The following is a 17,011-nucleotide window of genomic DNA, read 5'->3' on the forward strand; positions in this document are numbered from 1 at the left end:
TGTCGGTGTGGGGGGGGAGGGGGGTATAATTGGGTGGGGGGAGGGGGAGGCGGGGAAGGGAGGTGAAGGGTAAACAAAGGAGGAGGCTGCAATGCTTGGTAAGAAATGTATGCATTATCCTGCCCATGTAATTGTAGCCCCTCTGTACAGTATGTTCTCAAATAAAATAAAATAAAATTAAAAAAAAAAAGAAATAAAACTATTTGCCTAACAGATGAGAGGCACACACACACAAAAAAAAAATAAAAATAATAATTTAAAAAAAAAAAAGAAAGCATAAAAGACCACAAATAACTAAAGGGACTATGACCAAAAAGCAGAGCCAGAGCTATCACTATTTCTGATTTCAAAACATATTAGAGTCATAATAACAAAAACATGATAGTAAGCATGAATATGAACCCATAAACCAGTGAGACAGAAGAGAGAATGTAGAAAAAAGTTCATGCACCTACATCTACAGCCAGCTGATTTGTCTCAAAGTTGCTAAAACATACATGAGAAAAAAGCCAGCTTCATCAATACATGGTGCCAGGAACACTGGATATGCAAATGCAGAAGACTGAAACTTGACCTGTATCTCTTATTCTGTATAAAAAAATCAAGTCAAAATTAATATAGGAGATGAAAGTCGAAAATTTCAGAAAATTAGTAGTGAAACACTTCCAGATAGGCATAGGGAATGATTTTCTTGATTTGAGGCCAAAGCAAAAGTAACAAAAGCAAATAATGACAAATGGAGTGCAAGCATTCTCTTTTCATTTCCTGGCTGTCAAAGTGAGCTGCTGTGTGTTGCTCTGTTGTGCCCTTCCTACCATGATGGACTGAGACTGTGGCCCAAATAAATCCTTCCTCCTTTTATTAAGGTGTTCCACTTTGTTATTTTGACCCAGGGACAAAAAGCTGGCATAGAATGTTGGGATTGAGTCATAGGGGAGCTCTATGTGGAGAGCTCTCCTATGACCCAGCAATCCCACTTTTGGGCATGTACCCAAATGATCACAAACAAGGTCATACTAAGGCTACCAGCACAATTATGTTTATTGCAGCATTATTTACCATAGCTAAGATATGGAACCAACCCAGATGCCCCTCAGTAGATGAACGGATCAAGAAAATGAGATATATATACACAATGGAATTCTATGCCTCCATCAGAAAGAATGACATTGCCCCATTTGTTAGGAAATGGAAAGACTTGGAAAAAATTATATTAAGTGAAGTAAGCCAGGCCCAAAGAAACATAGGTCCCATGGTTTCCCTTATTTGCAATAACTAGTATATGTCTGAGATAAGCAGAAACAGTCAGATAAGTTGATGTTAGGTGAAATGAACCCCAAGATAAGTATGCAGATCTTTTTTTCTTTCTTGAGATTGTTTCTGACGTATTTATAAGATGATTTCTTTGTTGCTTTGTATGTCCCTCCCCCATGGTATAACCCCAGCATTCACTGTATTTGATGCTGGTATAATTTGTGGAGGGGAAGGGAAAAAAACAAATTGTTTAAATAGGGATACAGGTGGACCAATCGCAACAATGAGATGTGCAAGTCGTTATCTTGAAAAACGAATTTTACAACTTTGGCCATGAGGAGGGGGGGATGGGAAAGGATGGAAAGGGGAAACGAAGGAGGAGCCAACAATGCTTGATAAGAAATGTACTCATTATCTTGTTCATGTAATTGTAACCCCTCTATACGGTATTTTCACAATTAAAAAAAAAAGAATGCTGGGACTGAAGACGTGGGCAATTGCTTTGAGTAAACCTGTGGTCTTGAAACCTTTGGAAACTGGTGATTAGAAAAGTTGGGAGAAGCATGCTGAAAAAGAAAGCTTACCTGATCATGGAGGTAGCCGGGAGATAGCTCTGTTGGGAGTTCAGAATGCCAGCAGAAATGCAATGAAGACTGTCCATGTGATTTCAGATGGCATTAAGGACCGTATTGGAAATTGGGCTAGAAGCCATTTATGTCACAATAAGTTACTAAGCTTATAGAGGCTCTTGGAGAGACTGAATGCATTTTGCCTTGTGAGATGGACATATACCTCTTGAGGACCAGTGGTTAATGTCCTGATTTAGATAGGTTTTGGTGTTAAGATGGCAAGGGATGGACACTGACTGCCAACTTGGTTGGATTGAGAAGTGCCTGGAGATTCATAAAGCACATACCATGGTGCGTCAGCAATGGTGTTTCCAAAGAGGATGAACTAAGGGGGAAGACCTTCCCTCAAAGTGGGTGGCATCACACTATTGGCTAGGGGCCTAAGTGGAATAAAAGGGGAAACAAGAAGAAACCCAGCTCAGGTAAGCAATCTCTCTCTGCTTTCTGACCTCCAGAGGTGAGCTGCTGGGCTATGCGAAGCCCTCTCTGCCCTGATGGACTGAAATGCAGGAAAATCAATCTCTCCTCTTTTAAAAATATTGACAAATAGATTTCATCAAGCAAAAATGTTTCTGTACAGCAAGGAAAAAGAATCAAGAGAGTAAAAAGACAACCAAAGACAGTAAGCCACTTGGTAGATAATTAAAATCCAAATATATTTTTTTAATTCAGAAAGTTTTAAACACCAAATAATTCAACTAAAAATGGACAAGTGATCTGAGTTCAGAAGACAACTTCTCAGAAGAAGAAATAAAAATGACTAACAAATATGAAAATATTATCATTATGCACCAAGGAAATGTAAATCAAAATATTATCTTACTCCACCTAAAATGGCGGCTATTATTAAAAAAAAAAAAGTAGCCAGGCATCAGTGCCTCACTCCTATACTCCTAGCTACTCAGGAGGCTGAGATCTGAGGATCACGGTTCAAAGCCAGCCTGGGCAGGAAAGTCCGTAAGACTTACCTCCAATAAACCACTCTCAGAAAACCAGAAATGGTGCTGTGGCTCAAGTGGTAAAGCACTAGCCTTGAGATGAAGAGCTGAGGGATATCATTCAGGCCCATGACCAATTAAAAAAAAAAAAAAGCAACACCTGGGCGCCAGTGGATTGTGCTTGTCATCCTAGGTACTCAAGAGTCTAAAACCAGCCCAGGATGAAAATCCTGCTGGACTCTTATCTCCAATTTACCAGCTAAATGCCAGACATAGGGCTATGGTTCAAGTGGTAAAGTGCTAGTCTTGAGTAAAAAAAAAGCTAAGAGAGTATTTTCCAAATGACCAATGCATGATGTTACAAAATCATGACCTAGTAAAACATCCATTCAAAGGAGATAAAAGAATTGCCATGCAACTGAATACAAAAAGTTTCAGATTCCATTTTGTAACTTAACTGTTGAGATATGTAACTGAAGTATTTGCATAATAGCAACGAACATTCAGTTATATGAAAAGACTTTTTAAAGAGGCCTCTATTTTTAAACTACTATATATATATCTCTGAGGTTCAATTTCTAGCCTGTTTATCAGCCACAACAACAGGCCATGTCACATGTCACAGAAGCAGATCAAGGCCCTCATTCTCCTCCATCAACCCAGGCACCAAGGAAATTTACAAATGTATTAATGAGCCATTTCTGTCTGAAATATTTTTGGTTTGGAAAATTCAGATATTTTTCATGAAGGATTTTATAATTTTTAATAAGTTGATTGATAAGAAATATTTGTTTGTTAAAAATATTTTTAGATGTTCTCAATTTTAATTTCTAGTGTGGTAAACATTAACAGATAAATCCACAAGCAAAATCTTTGTATAGGGAGAGTTCTCAACAATTTTTGAGAATATAAACGAATCTTGAGATCAAAAGTTTAAAACCCAATGCATTACATAACTAAAAAAATTAGCTCATGTCTAATCCCAGCTACTTGGCCATGTGGAGGTCAGAAAGTTTATACTCTGATGCCAGCGAAGGCAAAAAGTAAACAAGCCCATACAAATGGATAGTCCTAGCTCAATAGGTAATGTGAGTAGATCACATCCAGGCTGCCTGAGCAAAAACCACAAAGCTCTGTCTGATAGATCGCCAAAAGCAAAAAGTGCTGAGTGCATGGCTCAAGTATTACAGTGCTTACCTAACAAGTACAAGGCCTAAGTTAAACTCTAGTACTGAAAAAAATTTTTTCTGCTTTTACACTTAAGTTGTCCCATTTTGAGGTTTTAAGTATTAAATACTGAGCTAATCATAGATTAATTAATATTAAGTAATTAATTAATTAATTAATATTAAAAATATATTAAAATGGGACTCCTTTGGCCTAACTCAAATTAGTGGAAGTGTGCTTTTATACAATAGGGTAACTATAGCTAACAACATATACTGTATATTTCTTTTTTTTTTTTTTTTTTTTTGGTCAGTTGTGGGGCTTAAACTCTGGACCTGGGCCCTGTCTCTCAGCTCTTCAGCTCAAGGCGAGCGCTCTACCACTTGAGCTACAGCGCCACTTCCGGTTTTCTGATGGTTTATTGGAGATAGGGGTCTCACAGTCTTTCCTGCCCGGGCTGGCTTTGAACCGTGATCCTCAGATCTCAGCCTCCTGAGTAGCTAGGATTACAGGCGTGAGCCACCAGCGCCCGGCTTATACTGTATATTTCAAACCACATGAAGATGTTTAAACTTTTCACCATAAAAATATGTGAAGGGACAAACATGTTTAATCTCATTTAAATATCAAGCAATATATACATGTACTGAAATGTATGATCATGCCCCATTAACATATGTACTTTTATGTTATATATCACTTAATAAGTTTTTATAGATAAAAAGTAAAATAACCCAGGCACCACTGGTTCACACCTGTAAGCCTAGCTACTCAGGAAGCTGAGATCTGAGGATCATGATTGAAAGCCAGCTCCGGCAGGAAAGTCCATGAAACACTTATCTCCAACTAACCACCAGAAGAATGGGAAATGCCACTGTGGCTCAAGTGGTAGAGTGCTCCCCTTGAGCTGAAGAGCTGAGGGATAGCACACAAGGCCTAGAATTCAAGTCACATGACTGAAAAAAACAAAATTAATGAATTAGAAAAAAGGAAGGTGTGCCGCCATATTTTATAAACAAATAAAACGGCCTGCCCCAAGTTCTAGCATAAGGACCAACTCACATGAAAGAAAATGTTCTCCAAGATAAACAGGTGAAAAGTCCCACCAAACCCCAACATGCACACGGTCATCCTGAGAAAACATAGTAGGAACCCAAAGAAAGAACTACTAGAATGTTCTTGAAAGTCCAGGAGATAATTGGGACTTTCATTTGAAGTGAAACACTACAATTGCCTTTTTCCCTTAACCAATTAATGTTACTGGCTCTGACCTCCTCAACTAGAAGAAGAAAAAATAATAATTTAGAGTTGGATGAAATAAAATTTGAAAAATGGCATGAGTCACAAAAGCACAAAAATTAATTTCTCAACAAAACAACAAACTCAACAGTAAATATTTCCAATTTTGGATCGATTAAAGAGCTTGTGAAGGATACAATTTCATGCAGTAGTTAAACCAGATTTTGCTTAGGAAGAGTGAGAGGGAAGCTAAAGAGCACAGAATACTTGGCCTGAGTTGGGGTGCACAGCTCCCCACTGGAGGGCACTAGCAGGGTGTGGCAGGGCAAGACATCACTGATTTAAGAGAACAGGGTTCATAACTGCACATTTATGTTGATTCCAATACAATTTCAATTACAGCAGCAAGGAAGCAGTTTAGATCTATAAATAAAATTTTGAGGCAAAGAGCTTACAATATCCAATATTCTTCATTTTTAAAAAGTGGTACATATTAATTGTACAGAGGTTTCACTGTGATAATTCTATAGTACGTACAAAGGATTTTGATCACATTTGTTGGCTTCCATTTCTCTTATTCCTTCTCCTTTTGTAATAATTTTAAGACGCATTATGGATAATTCATTCTCAAAATAAAATAATTTTAGTAACTTTCAATCTTCTGTCTTCATATTTGCATATAATATATTCTGATCACATTCACCACCCTCCACTATTCTCACCTTCACATAAACCCAGTACTCTTTAAAATTTGAAAGTAAACATCTAACGCCAAGTCATTCTGTTGTGAGCAATAAAGCACTCATAATTATTAATAAAACTAATTTTTAGGGGGCCAGGAAGCTGGCTCAGTGGTAGACTGCTTGCCTCAAATGCATGAGGCCCTGGGTTCAATTCCTCACCACCACATAGACAGAAAAAGCCAGAAGTGGCACTGTGGCGCTAACCTTGAGCTAAAGAGCTCAGGGGCAGAGCACAGGCCCAGACAGACAAGCGCCACGACAGACAAAAAAAATTAATATTTAGAATAGAAGTATAAAAAATTGAAAACAAAACTTTAAAGGTAATCCTTTTTTATTAAACTAATCCTTTAACCTACAAAAAGTGAGATCATTTTGAAAATAAAGGAGATTAAAAGAAAGGCAATTACGAGGGGGGGGGAGAAGTATGGGAAGGGATGGGAAGGGGAACAACGAGGAGGCTACAATGCTTGATAAGAAATGTACTCATTATCTTGCCCATGTAATAGTAACTCCATTGTACGGTATTCTCACCATAAAAAAAAATTGGAAACTACATACCAAGCACTAATACCTTTAATCCCATCTATTTAGGAGGCTGACATCTGAGAATCATAGTTTGAAGCCAGCCAAGGCAGGAAAGTCTACAAGACTTTTATCTCCAATTAACCAACAAAATGCTAGAAGTAGAACTGTGGATCAAGTGGTAGAGTTCCAACCTTGAGTTAAAAAGGTAAGCAAGAACACAAAACAGAGTTCAAACCCTAGTACCAACTTAAAAAAAAAAAAAAAAGAAGAAAGAAGACATAAAAGGAAAGAGGGAGGTAGGGTAGGAGGGAAGGAAGTGGGGGAAGAAAGGAAGACAGGAAAGAAGGAAGAAATAGAGGAAGGAAGATAGGAAGAAAGGAACTAGAAAACCACACTGTGAAGAATTAGAAATTTAATATCATAAAAATGTCAATTCTCTATAATCTAGATTTAATGTAATCTCTATAAAAATTCCAGGAAACTGTTTGTATAAATGGCCAAGCTTATTCTAAAATTGATAAGCAAAGTAGAGGACACAGAGTAAGTAGCTCAAATTTACCTAGCGTTAAGTCTACCTAGGGAGCCTAGAATCAAGAGCATGTGATGTGGTCATGACAGGGCAGACACATAGATCACCAGGCCTGAACAGACTCTAAAAATCAGATCACAAATATTTCTAATATTGGCCTTGCACTTAAAAGTTGATCAGTGGTAGAACCTCTATAACATGATTATCTTTGCACTGAAATAGAGGACAATGGTAACAAAATTTAGAGAATAAACCAGGCAGTTTTCTGACCACGGGTCTACAGTGTGTTTAATAAAGTCACTGCCCCTGGACATGGGTTACTTTACAGAGTGAGCACTGACTTATTTACAGTTCTGAACTTCCTTTGGGCTTCAGCAGGCCTTATTCCCACACTTTTTGGCTACCTTTGCTTTCCAAACTACTCATCGAAGCTCTAGAATCAAACTCAAGCTTATGTTTGATACCAAGCATCACCTAATGTAAGTCTTGATATAGGACTTCTTCCCTTTCTCTCTCTATCAGTTTTTACTTTGGAGTAGGGACACTCTCCAAAACCAAAGCACAGATGCTAACATCTATAATCCCAGCTACCCAAGAGGCTGAGATCTCAGAATTGAGGTTTAAAACCTGCTAGACTCTTACCTCCAAGTGACCAGAAAAAAGATGGAAATGGAGGTATAGCTCAAGTGGTAGAGCATCACCCATGAGTGAAAAAGCCAAGTGACAGGACAAGGCCCAGAATGTAAGCCCCAGTTCTTATACATACACGTGTACATGCACACACACACACACACACACACACACACACTTACACACACACACACACACACACACACACACAGAGCATTATTCACATGGAGTTTCTTACATAGGTCCTGAAAAGTCAATTTTATGGATTGTTATAGCATCATTTTCAATTTTGGAGGAAAAATCAGAAAACCAGGTAAAGTAATTCCCCCAATGACTAAAATCTGAAATTAAACAATCATCAGTCAAGCTGTGGCTTATCAATGTCCAAATTCCTTGGCATCTTGATCTCAAATGTACAACCTTATATTTTCCTACTTTCTTCCTCAGGAAAATAATAATACCAAATACCAAACTGCCACATGTTATTTAATCAGAACACATGACATGCCCACAAGAACAAAATTAGAAGTCACAATCTTTACCTTAATTTCTCTCTTGAAAGTGAGAGAAGGGATGGGTTAGGAGAGATGGGTGACAATGTTGTCAGACACTCTGTACTCATAACTGTTTTGTAGAGTGGGAACTTCTTTGTACAACTACTTAAAGATAATAAAAAATAAAATTTAAAAATTTCTCTCTTGGTTGATCAACTTGGTTGATGCTAACATCTTCATCATATCTTCTTCAGGCAGGTTTCTGGCTTCTGAGCTCTTTTCCAGTTCTTATAAGGAAACTTTTTTTCCTATATAGTTCACCTTCTCTGTGTTTCAGTCTCTTCTCTGTGGCATGCTCTTTCTCTTGAGATTTTCTTAACTCTTCTTTGAGTACTTTAATCTCATCTTCATGACAAAATGTAAATCCTCCAGCACTTTCATTTTTATCTTCAAACTTACTCAGGGCTTTCTCCTGTATGTACCGAAGCTTTTTAAATGCTTTATTTCTTTTAGCAGTTAAGCTAAATTGAGCTGAAGTTCACAGACTTCATTCTGCAGTTCTACGGTAAGAATGAGTTTTGTAAAAAGATCAGGATCTTTCCACAGTGTCTCTCCTCTATTGAGACTCTGGACACAAAATTTCATTCTGCCACTATTTTTGTTTGGTACAGCCTTAGGGCTTTGTTTCCTAGGGGCTCAAAAAACCCACTAATAGTGTAAAATGAAAGCTATGCTGAATGTAATAAGGAAACAATAATGATGCAAAATAAAAGCTATATTAAGTGTACTGTTAGTTATTCATCTAACATACTTGGGCTCATAACATTTTTTAGTTATTTTTCCTCTTAAAGGATTTAACAACACATAAATACCGACTTTTATTTTTAGAGGTCTTAATGTTTTTCTTTTCTTTTTTATTCGGGAAAGGCGGGGTGGGAGGGTCCAGTAGTGGGTCTGAACTCTAGGCCTGGGCGCTGTCCCTCAGCTCTTCAGCTCAAGGCCAGTGCTCTACCACCTGAACCACAGCGCCACTTCCGGCTTTTTTTCTTTTTGCTTATGTGGTGCTGAGGAATTGAACCCAGGGCCTCATGCATGCAAGGCAAGCGCTCTACCACTGAGCCACCTTCCCAGCCCAGTCTTAATGTTTTTCAATTAAGAACAGCCTGGTATTTTCAAAGAAAGTTTGAGAACATTTTGGCTCCTCAAGGATGGTATTCCAATAGTTTATACAGAATTATTCTACCCTGTCTTAGAATATGACAGTATCAGGCTCTAATTTCTTTTGACTTTTTTTTTTAGTCAGCCATGGGGCTTGAACTCTGGGCCTGGGGCCCAGCTCTTCAGCTCAAGCCATAGCACCACTTCTGGCTTTTTCTGTGTATGTGGTGCTGAGGAATCAAACCCAGGGCCTCATGCATGTGCAGCAAGCACTTTACCACTGAGCCACCTTCCCAGCCCTTCTTTTTACTTTATAGACAAGATGGCAAGCCAAATTCAAATATGAGCATCATCAGTATTAGTACAGTTCAATAAAAACACTATAGCAAATGTGGTATCTAAGTCTTCTGTGCCCAGACAGTTGGGATTGTCGTTTGGTTAAATGTGAAAATATGTTTCATCTAAAATCAACTAGAATTCCTTTCCTTTATTTGGGGAAACAGGAAGACAGCATATCATGTAGTAAAATGATCTGAGAATCTGATTTGCCACTATCAATACAATTCAATTAAAACATTCCAATTCATTTTCTTGTCCCATTAAATGCAGACGACCACTTCAATAGGTGACTTTGAGAGTAAATTAAGTAAGCACATAAAAAAAAGAAACCTCTGTAGAACATTCTGTGGAATACTTATTCACTGGACACTATGTGGAAAATGAACTACACAACTTGTGGGTGGGGACAGGAGGGAATACTGGGAGAGAGTAAGGCAAGGAGTGACATTGTCCAAACAGAAATGTACTCTTTACCTGATTTATGTAACTGTGACCTCTCTGTACATCACCTTTAAAATAATTTAGAATTTGTAAAAATAGTACTTATTATATAATTAAGAACTTATATCTTATCAGTCCTGAAAACCAGGAGTACAAGTATGCTTCTAAATACTTTCTTGGGGAATTTTTGTGTGATGTTCAAATTAAAACATCTGACATAGTTTGAGAGAAAGAAAAAAAGTCACATTCTAATTTTGGGGTTTTGTTTTTGTTTTTGTTTTGTCGGTTGTGGAGCCTGAACTCTGGACCTGGGCGCTATCCCTCAGCTCTTTAGCTTAAGTCTAGCGCTCTACCACTTGAGCCACAGTGCCATTGCCGGGTTTTCTGCTTATGTGGTGCTGAGGAATCAAACCTAGGGCCTCATGCATGCAAGGCAAGCACTCTACCACGGAGCCACCTTCCCAGCCTACATTCTAAATAATAGGTATACAAAATCTTTAAAGACTACATATGAACTTGTAAGATTTCATACAAATTTGGAAGGTTTTAAAGCTTCAACATAAAATCACCTGTTCTTTTTTTTGTTGGTGGTGGTGGTGGTAGGGCTTGCTCTGAACCTGAGCACTGTCTCTGCTCTCTTCAGCTCAAGGCGAGCACTCTACCACTTGAGCCACAATGCCACCTCTGGTTTTCTAGTGGTTTATTGTAGATAAGAGTCTCATGGACTTTCTTGCCCTGGCTAGCTTTGAACCATGATCCTCAGATCTCAGCCTCATGAATCGTTAGGATTACAGGCCTGAGCCACCAGCACCCAGCCAATCATCTGTTCTTTAAGAGAGCTATCTGAATCTGACAAAAGTAAGAACAATGAACTATAATCTCCAAGGTAACTTGCTGTATGTTTGTTTGGGTTTCCAGGAGGAAATGCATCCCAGAGTAAAAAGGAAATGAAGGAAAGCTAGAAAATCTAACTTTTCCTTTAGAGGAACCAGCCATGGACACCTGATTCATAACATAACCAAGAAATAGCAAAAAAAATCCTCTTTACCATTATTGTTAATGTTATATGGAATATGTACAATTCTGCTTATTCCTTTTTTATGTGTATACTGAGGGTTGAACTCGGGGCCTGGGTACTAGTTTTATCACTCAAGGTTGGTGCTCTACTACTTTAGGCACAGTTCTACTTCTGGTTTTTGATGGTTCATTGGAGATAGGAGTCTCATAGTCTTTCCTGCCCAGACTGACTTTGAACCTTGATCCTTAGACTACAGGACTAGAGGTGTGAGCCACCAGTGTCTAGCTGTGTCTTTTTCAAGAGTCTACTGGGTGCACTAACTTAAAAGTGCAAAGCAACTGTGCTCACTTTAGCCTCTGGGGTTAGAGCAGAAAATGGGAAAAGAAGTCCAAATGCCTCATCTCTGAGACCTCACTAGTTCCCACCTACAACAAGAAAATGGTGCATTCATTAACCGCTTGGGAAGGACAGAACAGATCAGGGAGGAGAGTCAGCAAAGGAGAACAAAGGTTTCTACTACAGTTTTATTTTCAGTACTAGCATTCAACTCAGGATAAATGCTGAGCCAGGCTCCCAAATCTTTTGCTTTAGTTTCTTCTCAGAAAAGGCTTGATGCTTTTACTCCCTTGGGGAGCCTCGGACATTCTTCTTCCTCACTGTAATTGAGAGGCCTGAGACTGCCTGATCTTTGTCTTCTTTTAGATTTTCCTTTTCCTGACATAAACACAAAAGGATGTTCTTTTCAGTTTAGAGGCTTGTCAATATGCATGAAGAGTTAGGAATTGTTTATTTTAAAAATATTCCATCTTGGTTTTTGTGCTCCTTTATCAAAGATTAGCTGGCCATTTCTGGGTTTTCAATTCTATTCCATTGATCCTCATGCCTATTCATGGTTTTATAACTATGGCTTTGTAATAGAATTTAACATTTGTTATTCATAGTCCTCCATCATTGTTCTTCCTGCTAAGGATTGTTTTAATGTTTGGGGTCTTCTATTATTCCATACAAATTTTTGGATTGCTGCTTCTATTTCATTAAAGAATAGCATGAATTTGTTGATAGCTTTTGACAGTATTGCCATTTTCACAGTGTTAATCCTCCCAATCCAGTTTTTTCACTTCTTTAATTTGCTTTATTTCCTTTGTCAGATTTTTAAAGTTTTCATTATAAAGGGCCTTCACATCTAATAGCTCAGGAACTGTATACATGTGACCTTATAAAATGATGCTAATAAAAATGAACTGCAAGATATGGAAACAAGAGATGGTAGTTTTTTTTCTCTTAGTGTACTGTATGCAGTTATTTCTTTTTCCTTTTGTGTTTTATTTTCCTTTTGGTGTACACCCTGTTGTCACTGCTTTTAATTTTGATACCCCTTGTATATAAGTAAATTTAAGGAAGGGAAGGGGAAATCACAGAAGGTGAGACAAAGGGTGAAACAATGCAACAGTGATAGTCACAAATTTCCAACGTGTTGGAAATTTAAATTTACAACTTGAGGGGTGAGGAGTCGGTGGGAGGGAAAGCAAAAGAAAACAAGGGAGGGCAAAACAGCTTGGTACTAGAACAAGAACAGCCCTCAGGGCCAATGGAATAGAATTGAAAACCCAGAAATGAACGCACAGACGTATAGCCATCTAATCTTCAATAAGGGAGCTAAAAAAATAGAATGGAAGAAAGACAGCCTCTTCAGTAAATGGTGCTAGCAAAATTGGTTAACTACTTGTAGAAAACTAAAGCTAGATCCTTATCTATCACCCTGCACCAGAATCAACTCCAAATGGATCAAAGACCTCAGGGTTAATTCAGACACCCTGAAAACATTACAGGATGGAATAGGAGAAACCCTAGGTCTCCTTGGCACAGGCCAAAATTTTCTTAATAGAGACCCAGAAACACAACAAATCAAAGAAAGTTTGGACAAATAGGATTGCATGAAATTGCAGAGCTTCTGGATGGCAAAGGACATAGCCAGCAAGATCAATAGAAAGTCTGTCCACAGATTGGGAGAAGATCTTTTTTTGGGGGGAGGGAGGGTCATGTCGTGGGGCCTGAATTCTGGGCTCTTCAGCTCAAGGCTAGCGCTCTACCACTTGAGCCACAGCACCACTTCCAGCTTTTTTCTTTTTGCTTATGTGGTGCTGAGGAATCAAACCCAGGGCTTCATGCATGCAAGGCTAACGCTCTACCACTGCGCCACCTTCCCAGCCCTAGGAGAAGATCTTCACTAGCTATACAACGGACAAGGATCTCATATCTAAAATATACTTGGAACTCAAAAAATTAAATCCCCCAACGACAAATCCTCAAAGAAACAACTGCCCAGTAAATAAGTGGGCTAAAGACTTAAAGAGAAACTTCTCTGAACAGGAAAGAAGAATGGCCAATAGACACATGAAGAAATGCTCAACCTCCCTAGCCATAAAAGAAATGCAAATCAAAACAACATTGAGATACCACCTCACCCCAGTTAGAATGGCTATAATCAAGAACCCAATTAACAACAGATGCTAGAGGGAATGTGGACAGAAGGGAATCTTACTACATTGTTGGTGGGAGTGTAAATTTGTTCAACAACTTTGGAAAGCAGTATGGAGCTCCCCTATGACCCAGCAATCCTACTTTTGGGCATTTACCCAAATGATCACAAACAAGACCATACTAAAGCTACCAGCACAAGTATGTTTATTGCAGCATTATTTACCATAGCTAAGATATGGAACCAACCCAGATGCCCTTCAGTAGATGAATGTATCAAGAAAATGTGATACACACACACACACACACACACACACACACACACACACACACACACACACATATACACACAATGGAATTCTATGCCTCCATCAGAAAGAATGACATTGCCCCACTTGTTAGGAAATGGAAAGACTTGGAAAAAATTATGATAAGTGAAGTAAGCCAGGCCCAAAGAAACATAGGCCCCATGGTTTCCCTTATTTGTAATAACTAGTATATGTCTGAGACAAGCAGAAAAGGTCAGATATGTTGATGTTAGGTGAAATGAACCCCAAGGTAAGTATTCAAATGTTTTTCACTTTCATGCCATTGTTTCTATCATATATATAAGATGATTTCTTTGTTGCTTTGTATGTCCCTCCCCCACGGTATAACCCCTGCTTTCACTGTATTTGATGTTGATATAATTTGCAGAGGGGAAGGGAAAAAACAAACTGTTTAAATAGGGATACAGGTGGACCCATTGCAACAACGAGTTGTACAAGATGTTATGTCGAAAACGAACTTTACAACTTTGGCAGGGGGCGGGGAGGGGAGAAAGGGAGGATATGGGTATGTGGGATGGGGCGGGATATGGGAAGGGATAGGAAGAGGAAACAAAGGAGGAAGCAAGAATGCTTGATATGAAATGTACTCATTATTTTCCCCATGTAATTTTAACTCCTCTGTACAGTATTTTCATAATAAAAAATTTTTAAAAAAGTAAAAGTTTGAAGCCATATGCTCTGCACTGACTGCCCCATCTCACCACTACCTGGACAAAAGGTCATAATATTTAGGAAGTTCCTGGCCTCCCTCTAGTGTTTGAAGATAAGCTGACAGTTAAAATCTACAATAGTGTATGCTTTACGTGTTTTGTATATGGTCATTTTTGGGTCTTGAGCATAGAATCTTGCACTCTCATTCAAGCAAATCCTCATTCCAGTTGGTGTTGGTTAATGTAGACGTCTCCCAGACATTTCTGCCCAGTGTGGCTTTCAACGTAGATGCTCAGATCTGAGTCTACTGAGTAGCAAGAATTACCTGCACGAGCCCCGGTGCTCTGAATCCACACTACTCTTCTTCCTTCATTAAGTGTGTGACTGCCCATCCTCCAAACTTATTACCACACTCCTCCTTCAAAGCAGAATGAAATGACTTGAAAATCATTCAGATCACAGAGAAGTTCCTCCAGGAGGGGAACTTAACTTTACAGGGAAGGTTGTAAAACATACAAGAAATCTTGCCAGAGAAATAGGACTTTCAATCCTGGAGAAGAACGAAACCCATCTATTGAGGGCATGCTGTAATCTCACCACTGGGAACATGAGGCAGAAGAATCAATAAGAGGCAAAACCAAAAACAAGCCAGGTGCTTGTGAGTCAAGTCTGTAATCCTAGCAATTGAAGAGGCTGAGAGCTGAGGATACTAATTTTAAGGCAGCCCTAGTAGGAAAATCAGAGAAATTATTTTCTCCACTTAAACTAACAAAATGCTCGACATGGATGTGGCTCAATATGGGGGAAACTAAGCTGGGGGGGGGGGGGAGAGCTAAAGGACACCATTCAGTCCTTGAGTAAAAGTCTTCACATTCAATCCTTGAGTAAAAGTCTTAGCACTGGCACACAGAGACACACACTACCACACACACACACACACAAATACACACACATTAAATCAAAATATAACAAAAAACATGAGGAGGAGGAGGAGAATCAGAAGGAAGAGGATAGATACATTGATCATATGATTTGAGCAGTGATAACACGTACCAACCACAAATATGTTCAAAATTTCATATTTTCATTAGAATAGCAAATTCAATGTATATGATCTCCTGGGCTGTTTTCAACACACAGACAATTCAGAGAATATATTATACTTAGAGAATATATTATACTTAAATGGCTTATAAAAGCTACCATGAATTTAAACTTTCTTATCTGTATTTTATCTGTATTTGTATGATATCCTATTGGCCCTTGTAACTTTTTTGTGACATTTGTCTTTCTAGTACCAGAATAATTTCACCATTTCTAAAAGAAGAAAAGGCTTAAAATGTTGCAAACACATAATCTAATACAAGCTTTTTTTGTGTATGTTAGTCCTGGGACTTGAACTCAGGTCCTGGGCACTGTCCCTGAATATTTTGACTAGTGCCTACCACTTCAGCCAGGGTTCCACATCCAGCTTTTTTGGTGGTTAGGTGGAGATAAGTATCTCACAGACTTTCCTGCCCAGGTTGGATTTGAACTACCATCTTCTAATCTCAGCCTCCTGAGTAGCTGGCCTACAGGCAGGAGCACATAGGCTCAGGTATTATATGCTTTTAGAAATAGACTAAATGTGTATATTGAAGTCTTTTTTGTATATATATATTTATATTCTTTAGAGGACAAGGAGAAAGAGGAATAATAGGAAGAAGAAGAAAAAGAGGATTTGTATCATACACTGTTCCAAATGCAACAACTTCAAGAGAAAATACTAAGTGAGAAATAAGGTGAAAATTATATGCATTTTATCATTAGTGACAAACACATAAATGTTTGGCCAGGTGTGCTGGCTCAGGCCTGTAATTCTAGCTACTCTAGAAGCAGAGATCATGAGAATCACAATTTGTGGCCAGTTTAGGCAGAGAGTTAGCAAGACCACATATCAGAACCTGGAAGCTGGAAGTGGTAGTGCTCAATTAAATGCAAGGGATACGAAATCGTGAGGCTATCAGTCCAGGAAGGCCAGGGCATAAATATAAGGCCTAATAGGCAAACTTACAAAATCACACAAGGATGGAGTTTAAGTGTTAGAATGCCTGCCTAGGAAACTCAGGGCCCTGAGTCCAAATCCCACAATGAGACTGACAGATAAACAGATAATATATATGGGTATGTTTGCTAATCTTTCCAGTTATACAGCCAGCCCAGTGGAGGTGGAGGGAGACACAGGATTATTATGAGTTCTAGGACAGTTTAGGGATGTATATATGTAAGTGTGTGTGTGTGTGTGTGTGTGTGTGTGTGTGTGTGTGTATACACATTCATACCTAAACACACACATACATATATGTTTATACAGAGGAAGAAACCACTGTATTTTCTGAGATGCTTATATTACACAATCAACATATTTTATAAAGGCAAATGCAAATGTTAGTTTATACATTTGTAAACT

Source organism: Dipodomys merriami, unplaced genomic scaffold, assembly GCF_024711535.1.
Source record: "Dipodomys merriami isolate MVZ:Mamm:240054 unplaced genomic scaffold, mDipMer1.0.p SCAF_89, whole genome shotgun sequence".
Lineage (NCBI taxonomy): Eukaryota > Metazoa > Chordata > Mammalia > Rodentia > Heteromyidae > Dipodomys > Dipodomys merriami.